We start from the raw sequence: 11,996 nt of genomic DNA, 5'->3' as shown, positions 1-11,996 counted from the left end.
TTTTGTTTTATGTAGATGTTGTTACAAAAAACCATAAAAGCAGAACAAATGTTCAATAGTAGATGTCATTCAAGTTCACAACGAAGTTTAAAAAAATGTATTAGAATATTATGTTTCTAAAGATGTTTTATAGAATAAAGTATCTATTTCTTATTCACTGTCTTATCATTCCAGTCATTATGAAAAATGTCTGACATTTTTTCGAGTGGATATGCATACTTTCTGAACATTTAAGTGATTATATATAATCACTGAAGTTACCAGTAATTATACATAATCTTTCAAATTTTCAGGGAGTAAACATTATCCCTAATTATACAAATTTACTGTAACATACACATAATTTACGCGACATTACTGCATACCTTTGTTAACATTGTACATACATTATTTTAAGTGTATGTAAAGCTTGTTTATTAACCTTTCAATTGATTTGCACCACTTAGTACAATAACATGTGTCTTTCGAAAAGTCTTCAAATTCATTTTAGAGTGGGAACGATATGATAGACTCTTGAAAATATGAATGAAAATAACACTTTTAATTTTGGTGCTTTGAAAGAGCTATGTTTGATCCGCTTACAACGGAAACGCTCAAAACAGCAAAAATTAGCTATATCAGAAAACTTTGCTTAAGGGAATTCCAAACTTAGTTTCTTAAAACAAAGTCTGGAAAAGCGTTTATATGAGTACAAGAAGATTTTATTGTGAAAATATGGTTTTTCATTCTTTTTCCACAATTTGTTAAATCGCTCAAATCATTTCCTCAGTTCAACAAACTGCCCACCCGTTTGTACCACAACCGTCCTTGGTTTTGTTTGAGGGTTCGTTTTTCGATATTGAATTATATGTGTTTTGTTTTCGTGGACTGTTGTATTGGTGTTGTAATGGTGTAAGTAAATCTAATTTCATTTGTGAATTTAAACTGCCCCTTTGGTATCTTTTTTTATTGAGTCATGTGTTTTGGAATGTGATGTTTCACAATAGTGCTTATTGCGATAGATCAAGTCATGAGCAACAATGCTGCCAAACAGTACTTTTTACTAGATGATATCATCAAAATGCTGTACTCGTCTATTTGCCGACTTGTTTTGTATTGATATGAAGCAAAATTCATGCAAAACCTTCTCAAATTAACAATATATCTTCCCAAATTCTGTAACTGTATGTTTACATATACTGATGATATCATACAGATGAGCTTATTGATTCGACCTGATACACAATTCAAGGTCACCAATACGAACTAGCTGACACATGGGATATGTCTGTGTCCCAACTCACGAGGGACATGTTTTCGTGGCAATTGATTTGATTTCCTATGGTGCCCTTTTCATTGATTTTGAATTTACAAGGCGAATGAAGCATGCTTATCATGGTATGCCTTCTCTGTCGATGCAACCCATAAAATCATATGTCTTGTTCGTTATAACATATTATCAAATTAAAGTTAAAGCGTCGTTTATTGATGGTCGTTTATTTATAGATTGTGAAATACCCCCAGAGTGATGAAGGTACGACCAATCATCCAAAAGAGGGACGAAAGACACCAGATGCACAGTCAAACTCATAGATCGAAAACAAACTGACAACGCCATGGCCAAAAATAAAAAGACAAACAGACAAAAAAATAGTACAGATGACACAACAATAAATTGAGTAAAATATTCATCTTTTTAATCGTCAGCAGTATAATTACTAATAGGATATAAGTGCAGATACAAGGGACATCATAACAGAATCAGAACTGAACCCTTTATTACCGGTATATTACAATAGCTAAAACACAAGTGCAAGCAAAACAACAATAAGCAATGCAATGTCATAGAACGTTCGTTGTTTCTAACGCACGCTCAAAGTATCGAACCTGATAAAACAAAATTATAATCTGTAATACTATGTTATTCCTTTAAATTTACAGGTATTAATCTTAATTAAAAAAAAAGATGTTTAATTTATTGGACTGGATCGATAGAGAACACTGTAATACTTGTGCATTTACATGTCAGGTAGGGAAAGTATATAATTGAAACCAACCTGTCAAATGCATCCAAATATTCCAAAGAACCTTATGCATCCAGGTATATTAGATAAGAATAGTCTAACAATATGTTATTTGCACACTGATTTCTAAAAGTTTTGCCTTGCAGAACTGGTTTCCTAATTACCAATTAAAAACCATTGTTATGAAATTATTATTTTAAAAAGAACTGAAGTTATGGAGATATGCTCGTTAGTTTTACAAAACCTCACATTATTTATTATAAACACAACCAATTATATGAAGTTAACAGTTTAACCAAATGACTGTCATTCGATCCGTCCGATGACATAAAATGATTCTATATATCAATCTTAGTACTGTTATCATATTATTACAATACGATTTTGAATCGTCCATTCTAAGGGATATAAGAAAGGCGAAAGATACAAAAGGGATATTCAACCTCATGTGTCGAAAATAATCTAACAATGCAATGGCAAAAAACAACAAACGATGAAAAGACAGTATAGAAAGCATAACATAGAAAACCAAAGACTGAGCAACACAAACCCCACCAAAACCCGGGGTGGTGAAGGGTTACATATTTGGTTTTTCTCTGTTTTACGAATATGTGAACATATGTAAATGACATTAAATGATTTCTTCACTAAAAGGGTTTTTAACATTTGGCGGAGATCTTTGAATGTCAACATTAACTTATAATCAAGTTTTAACTACAAAAAATATGCAATTGTTCGAAATCAAGATAAATATAATAGATTAATTAATTTGCATTGCATATACTAAATTATAGTATAATTCAGTCTTTACAATATGCAACATAAACATTTCTCAGAATTTTTGAACTTTAGGAAAACAGAGCATTAACCATCAGTTGTGTTTTGGGGATGGCGGTGCTTCACTTTTACTCTGTGTTCTTTTGTATACTCTTAACTGACTGTTTATAATTACAATATCAATTAAATTATATCATAATTCTTATTCGACATGTGATTTTTCCTGCCTCGATGATATAGACTTACTTTTTGTTCGGTCATGTTCCCTAGAATATATTTTTTTAGTAAACGCTACTGTGTGACACTGAGTCATATGTGAAAATGTTAATGAGTTAGACAAAGTCATGTGCTTTACAATCTAACTATATACAAATGGTCAGGTAAGTTTTATAATATTTCCTCAAATATTCAATTTACTAAAGATGCGTTAACTCTTTTAGTGTCATTACATTATCCTTTATTGAAAATATATAATTTCATCTTATGTATGCCTTTTTGATACACCGGTAATAGACTTTCTGGCGTTATACCCAATCACATTTATTGATTTCTTAGTACAAATTGAATACATTATTTGTATACATATATGCATGTTAGTTTTGAACACAACTTTCTGTTAATTTGACTATTTCATGCTTGGAATTTTTTCATATTAAAGAAGCCTTATTTCCCGAGAAAATCATGTCTATTCTGTAGGAAATTAAATAAAGGCAACAGTAGTATACCGCTGTTCGAAACTCATAAATCGATAGAGATAAAAACAAATCCGGGTTACAAACTAAAACTGAGAAAAACGCATCAAATATAAGAGGAAGCAACGACACAACAAAAACACAACATAAAAATGTAACACACACAGAAACGAACTATAATATAACAATGGCCATTTTTCTGACTTGGTACAGGACATTTTAAGAAAAAAATGGTGGGTTGAACCTGGTTTTGTGGCATGCCAAACCTCCCGCTTTTATGGCAACGTCAAACACAACACCAAAACGACAACATCACATGACAGGACCGCAATACAAATAAATGGGAGAACATATAGGACAAAGAAACACACGAATAATAGCTAGCAGAAGGTACTAGGCTTAAAATTCAATACGCAAAACGTGCGTCTCGTCCACACAAGACCAACCAGTGACGCTCAGATGAAAAAAGTTTGAAAGCCAAAACAAGTACAAAGCTGAAGAGCACCGAGGACCAAAACTTCCAAAAAGTTGGGCCTAACACGGCCATCGTTTTCTGCCTGGGACAAGAACATCCTTATTATTTAGAATAATTTATAATTTTGCAAACAGTAAATTTTATAAAATGACTATATAATAGATATACAAGATAAAACCGAAGTGGGGACTAACTACAGAATAAAAACGGATACATTACATAAAACAACTTAATCCAACATATAAAAATACACAGCCGAGTTAGCCAAAGCCTCAACGCACAAATTTTTGAAATTCTAAAAAAACACACAAAGTGACGTCACATTTGAATTTGTAAATATATTTACCAAAAATAAGATAGGATTAGGATTGATTCAAGATTAGATTTGTAATACTGCCATTACATTTATTAATAACACTTACATAAAATTAATAACACCTCGCCAATAACAGGGCTTGAACCCCGAACCTGAAAGTTGACAGCAAATGATTATTGTAGATAAACAAATTAGACCCTTCAGGCAATGGACACCTACGAATAATCGGAGTAACCTTTTGTTGCCTATCAAATGACGTCAAGATTCGAACCGGTGGCTTTATTTGACCAATAATGCTTGCAGTCAAAGAAAGCTATTACAAATGCATTTTATCACAAACGAATACATTTTTAAAAGATTCATTTATTTTGCATGACTTTGTGTTGTAAGTTATTATAGCATTTGACAGAAACCACTCATAACCACTTTGTTATATTACGACTATCAATCATTAAGCTGTCCACCCAAGAGTTTTTGACGTGTATAATAGCTAATATCCTGCCATGTATGATTCCACAGGCAACTAGTTGTCTGGTATGTTTAAACACTTACAGTTCCTGAAATATGAATAAGTTATGCAATTATACATTTATATTTGTTTGTTTAGCCCTATTTTTCTTATGTTTGATAAATTGACACTTCGATTCTTTTAAAATCGGTCTTCTTACTCCTATCAAGATTATCCTTCTTGTAACAATTGTTCTGTGTGTATAAGTATATTGTTAAACTTGAAACAAATGCGAAACAATATAGGATTATAACGTATTCCTATTCGTGCTTACAGTGTAAGATAAGGAGATGTGGAGATGTGATAATATTTTCAATGAGACATCTAGCCACTAAAGTAAAATTACGCCTCGAAGTGACAAAATATGAAACAATTCAAACAGAAAAATCATTGGTCTCATTTATTACAATCGATATACGAAACTAAGATATGATAGAGAGCAACGAACGACAACAACTAAATTGCAGCCTCCTCACTTGGATCAGGCACATATAGAATGTGTTGGGGTTAAATATGTTTATGAGCGCCTAAATATTCCCCGTTTTTTTTGTGGTAAAGTTTTGTAATAGCACACACCATATCGGTTAGCAAATAGTGAATGCTTAGATTCTACATCTATTTTAGTATTAAATCTTATTACATACTTTCAGCTGTTAGATGAAGTAATTGAACACTTTAATTTTCTATACAAACTTGATAATTATATATTTACATTGACTATTTATGACGTCTTTACAGTTAATCGGTTGGATGTGTACAGATTTAATATTGTAGTCTGGGACGACATGATTAATCGGTTAGTTGTACTTTGCTTTGAATGCGACTTTGGAAACTGTGGTACTTTCTGCCTTTTGTCTTTTTTGGTTTTTTTTTTGTCTTTTTTTTTGTTTTTGTTTTTGTGATTCGCGTCTTGCCCTTTTAAATAGATTTTTATAGTTTGTTCTTATGTTATGCTGAAACACTTATCTCTCAGGTTTAGTATTCAAGTAAGGATGCTGTAATTCACTTGTTTTCGCAGCAATATTTGGTTTTAAGTTTATTGCATTAGCCTTAATTGTGGCCGTTTGGTTTATCATTTGCACTATGACACATATTGTCATCTAAGACACAAAGAAGGACAATGCGTTGATAAATCCTAGCAAAAACAGATAAAAGAGCAATATACAAGACTATGTATTAGGTTAACTGTTGTCCTCAAACACAACACAAACTGTACAATGTGTGCGGAGTAGTGTGCCATCTTGTAATGGAACGCAGTTCAAACTACATATCCACATCACTGATTTATTGTAAGACGATAAAGTATTTTGAAATGTTGATAAGGTGCATATGTAAGTTCAAATCATGATCTAGACTATTAGTTAATATCCTTAAGGCATGGGTCGGTATTTTTACATCCCGCCATTGTGTTATTGTGCTATGGTCATATTTTTGTATTCTTGTCTTTCATTTTTACTTATGTGTTTTGTCTTCAGAGTATTTACATGCCATTTTGTTTTTCTTTATTGGCATAGTTGTTTGATTTTATAGTAATTAAGATTACAACAAAATGTTGACTGCTTTACCCATAATTTTTGACATATTGACATATTATGCCTGTTTGTTTTGCTAACACATTGTTGTCAATATAATGGAATTTTATGCGATTTTCCTACACTTGAGAGGTTTAACTAGCTATAAAAGAAGGTTTAATCCACCATTTTGTTACATAAGGAAGTGCATGTATCAAGTCAGGAATATGACAGTTGTTTTCTATTCGTTTGATGTGTTTGAGCTTTTGATATTGCAATTTGTTTAGAGACTTTCCGTTTTGAATTTTCTTTGGAGTTCGTTATTTTTGTTGTTTTATTTTTGTGAATGTTGTTCGATATAGAGACTGTCATTTCAAAGTATAAACGTCACATTAAAAATGTTTTACGAAAAATAAATATCACTTATACTGACAATAATATCAGATACGTTTGAAAAGATAATAAAGACAAAAACGAGTATGTTAAGGGTAGCTATGGAGTTTGTTTACAGTAGACATAGAAGACTAAATCAATTTTCTTTGATTGATAAATAGGGTCTATCAATAATCCAAAATATCTTTAACTCAATTGAATCGTTATGAACAAATATAATTCTGAGGACTTAACAATTTCTAACAATTGAGGCGGCAGTAAATAACCAATGTTCAAATCTCGTAAATCGATGTCGAAGAATAACAATTTAAAAAACACAGGTGTAACTCAAATCCATTAAAACCGCGAGACAAAAACCAACAACACCCCAAAAGTTTTGAAGATATTATCGACATGGCATAAAAATAACATTTAAAATATTTTTGCCAGATGTGCAATTAACGTGTGCATATATTTATTTACACTTTGAATATATTAGGAGTTACTCGTTTTTGTTGTAAGCCTTGATTAAAAATGTTGAACTATGTCGTAATAGTAAGGACTATAAGAGAATGTGAGTCGCGATATTTTTCTAAACTAAAACAGATTTTAATAGTGAAACACAACAGATATCATGTCTTATTATAGATGGAAACACCATTCCAATGAGAAAGTGAAACACAACATTTCTCTTACCTTAGGTTATGGAATAAATAGATGTGTCTTTGTCTGAATTATTTGTTATAATTATTTCCCTATCAATTACTCTTACACAACCTTTATATTACAGAGTTGTGTTGTTGCGCATCAATTATTTGTCAAAAATCTCTTTTAACTTCTTAAAATAATAAGTTGTGTCCTTTATTAAATAATTTCTGCATCTATCGAATATTTAAAAAAAAAAACACACAGGTACATCAATATAAGGATGCATATTGTACTTTGTTAAATTCATTGATAACCTCATTCATACTTAGAAAATGTCCCAAATATAAGAAAATATTAACATAATCTACTGTTTTTGTATATCCATCTAGGAACCTAAATATATACCCACAGCTTAGATCACCCCTAGTTTTTGGTGGAGTTCGTGTTGCTCAGTTTTTCGTTTTCTATGTTGTGTTTTGTGTACTATTGTTTGTCTGTTGGTCATTTTTAGCCATGGCGTTATCAGTTTATTTTCGACTTATGAGTTTGAATGTCCCTCTGCTATCTTTCGCCTCTTTTTTAGAACATGTAGACAACCGTTTATTAGTAACATCTGATTATTGTTTTAATGTCAGCATTTAACTACTTGCTCATTCGTTGAAAGGATGCCTCTGGGATATTCGAATGATATGTAAATAAAAAATAAATATAAATTAAACAATATAAAAAATACTAAAAATAACATGAACTTCATGTAGAAAACGTTGTAATGCATGATCATAGAAACGGTGAAAAGGTTACAAAGTATTATGGAAAAGTTGAATATCTGAATAACGAAAATCCTTAAAATATTCAATAGAATTTGAACTGACAAGAAAAAATACAACAGCTCTCTGAACGTTTCAAAAAAGGACATATTTTCAAAATATGTATATGCCTTGGTTTGTAAGACCTTTTGAACTTTTCTTTTACATGTACTCACTTTGTTTTTTGTATTTTAAATAAATTAAAACTAAACTGAACATGTATTCCATTCCATTTATTGACACTTATGAAAACGTTTTGTTTTCTTAGTAGACATTTGACTTTGACATAGCCCTCAAAAACAGTAAATTCATTTGGTTATTTGTCTATTTGCTATATCGTTTGTTGTGCCGAGCGCCGATCTGATAAGTCAAGCCCTTTCAAACAACTAACTTTAACAATTTGTTAATTTGATGTACGTTTACACACCTGTTCAAGTTGTCATTTCTTTGTATGTGATTGTCCCAAGCGAGAAATCTGTAATCCAGTGGTTGGCGTTGGATAATGTGTGCCATATTTGATTATTGTTTATCGTTGTAGTATAAATCAGACCGTTATTTTTTGTCTTTTGAATCGTTTCACATTTTGTAAATCCCAGTGGGTTTATAGATTGATATACGGAATAAACATTGCTGAAATGTGTATGATTACTTGTTATTGTTAACCTCTTTGTCCTGGGGGTCATTAATAGATCGGTCTCTCAATTGTAATACCACGTCTTCACATTTTTTAAAATCCGTTTATAATTACATTTATGAACCGAATTATGTAATAATTACACCCCATTTATCACACATCGCGAACAAGGTGGATTTGACGGAGTCATACATCAATTCCTGCCATAAATACTACATTCGTCTGATACGATGTCCTCAAACATCTTCTAAAACTGTTAAGGTTTGCTATTTAAAAGGCTTTTTCCCGGATTTATACCAAATCTATTATATACTACATCTATGTGTGCTATACGTATTTTCTCGCACGTAAACACGTTTACACAGGGAATAAGATAAGTTAAGAAGTAAAACAAATAGAATATTCCCCCACATCTTTTTGATTCATTTACTTTCGACTACTTCTTTCTTCCCTATAAATTCTTTTCAAGCCTAATATTAAAAAGTATATCAAACGCCAAAAAAAAACCGGTTCAATTAATTTACACATACATTAATCAACAGCAAAGAAGAATATGACAGCAAATGTAACGAACTGTTCCTTTTGAAAACAAAGAAAAAAATACCATGGAAGTAGTATTACTTAATGTTGGATACTTCAAATTAAATGGTCTACATTTTACACTTTGTACCATCTTATCTGTCGAATCGGACTGAATGTTTATGATGAAGAAGTAGTTTTACCCAACGTACATCAAACAGGACAATAGAGATACGTATTTGTATACTTTTCTTAGTTGTTCCATGAATGATGATAAAATTATCGTACATTCCGCGATTATAACATTGTTGCCCCCTTTGTTTCTGCTTCCTCTCTGTACACAAAACGATTGCAAATGTTTCTACCGTTGAATTCATGAACGACAGCAGTCATAGAAATTAGGGTTTGGCATTTACAGGACCGAATTGATGATTCTACAAACGAGGAAAACTGAAAAAAAGAAGATTCAATCAACTAAACAAATCAAAACTGATTATTGGTTATGAAGAATACAAAAAAAACTGATTATCAGTTATGAAGGATACAAAAAGGAATTTAAACTATCGTAATCCCATAACGTTAACATTTCAGCGTGAATATTAATATTGCACGAAACAAAACATATGTACAAAATATTAAAACAAAAAATATAAATGTTTTTGAACTATATGCAAAACATGAGAGAGGCTTAGCGAAATGTATCGATGCCCATTGAGTCCCTGTTTTCTATCAAAAGTGTTCAATAGACCGCTTAAAGCATGTGGTAAGCTTAAGACTTTCCTGAGAGTTCATTGCCAATATACATTGGTCTTTTGTTCGTACAGCAAAATACCGATTAAATCATACAATATTTCCCAACAATTTATAACATTGTTGCTACTGCTACTACTTCTACTACTATTAATCGTCAAAGATAGTTAAATATGACAGGCGCGCTTTCCACCAACATAAGTATAAATAATAAGTGGCCCTCGAATCAAAACAGAAGAAAACCGAATAAAATTGAAGAGCCTTGAAGCAAAAAACAATCATACACAGTTGTGACAAATCTGGCGTATGCCATTCTTGTCTTTTGTAGTTGTCCTTGGTGTCTTAAAAATTTGATCAATTCTAGTGAATTTATCGAACATGACCGTATTATTGATATGTGTTGTCATCTCAGATATGATGACTAAAAGACATACGGCATTGTTTAATCACCTTCACTTCCCATGATGAGTGTCCCGATTAGTCAGTCAATTTTAATCATCAAAGTGTCTTTAGTTCACAGATACAAGTTTAGATTTTAAATAATAACAATAATTATGATGCTATGAGTATGTTTAAGAAACGGAAACGATCAGAAAGGTTCGGGGGGAACGCTGATGGATAGGCTACACAGATTTGTTATTTTTTAGCTAAATTTTGTCAGAAACACATAATCTTTTAAAAACGTAAAATGAGGAACTTGCCATTCCTAGTTTGATATTCAAAATGCATTTTCAAAAGACTTACTGAGACTGATAAATAATAGGTAACAGTAGCTTACTGATGGTAAAGTTCATTACAAATAAGAAAGCTTGTACCTGCAAAACACTTATTATAAATGGGACAGCAGATCTTATTTTTACGGTGATGTTATAGACCTTAAATTTAGTTATAATCCGTATTCATGTGACCTTCAATTCAACCCCTTCACTAGAAGATTGAATACGCATGTCTTAGGCGTGTTCACCCATTAAAAAAACATTGAGAGTAAAACAAAGGTGAACCATTTCGTTAACTAATTCGATCCACCAAAAAATCATTTTTATATAGGTAAAAACGATGATTAACTTATTTTTTTAACCTATAATATGAAATCAAACAGACCTAGAAAAATCCTATTTCACATGGTGGCAATCTATCTATATTGATATTTATGTTTATATCGATCTATGTGACCGTAGGCAGTCTTCGGAGGTCATATCGATGGTTAATTAGAAGTCGTCTGGACTAGAATACACACGAAATGTTGATATTTATTATCGAGTTTATGCTTTGTTAATTGTTTATTTAAGACTCATTGTAATTTGGATGTACGTTTTACTATGTAATAAATCAAATATGAGAATTTGAGTCAAATAGGAGAACATGAATTTGACAGCTAATGACCCTTTAAACCATTGGAATTGGATGTTGAATTTGTTAAGTCTTAGATACATGATTTATTTTTATAAGTTATTATTGGCATCGAATTAACACTCTCAGATCTGTTCTTTGTAACTTTTGTGTTTTTGTAAGATGTTTTTGTTCTTAGCATAGATGTGTTGAGTTAAGCCCTTTTCAACTGATGCTTATAGTTTGTTCTTATGTTGTACTGTCACATCACCGCCCAAGGCTAGAGGAGGGATAGGCGCCAGCAAATGTGTTCAACCCCATCACTTTCTTTATGTGTGTCCTAAATCAGGAGCCTGTAGATCAGTGGTTGTCGTTAATTTTCTCGCTTAAATTGTTTTACATTTATCAGATCGGGCCTTTAATAGGTTACTATGCTGATTTCCATTAATCAACTTTTTTGCATACCTAATTTTTATGTTGAGCTTTGCAGTTTACGGTTTGAATCTTTCTACTATACCTCAGAACATAATTTTGTTCGAATATATAGTAATCCTTACCATAGAATCTGATATAGAAAAGATTCGTCGCGATGTTGCCACTTTGTGCTAGCATGACGCAACGCAGTCATTTGTCAATACAAACAAGAGGCAAAGTGC

This window comes from Mytilus californianus, unplaced genomic scaffold (genome assembly GCF_021869535.1).
Source record: "Mytilus californianus isolate M0D057914Y unplaced genomic scaffold, xbMytCali1.0.p SCAF_8, whole genome shotgun sequence".
NCBI classification, from domain to species: domain Eukaryota; kingdom Metazoa; phylum Mollusca; class Bivalvia; order Mytilida; family Mytilidae; genus Mytilus; species Mytilus californianus.
This window is presented reverse-complemented; position numbering follows the sequence as displayed.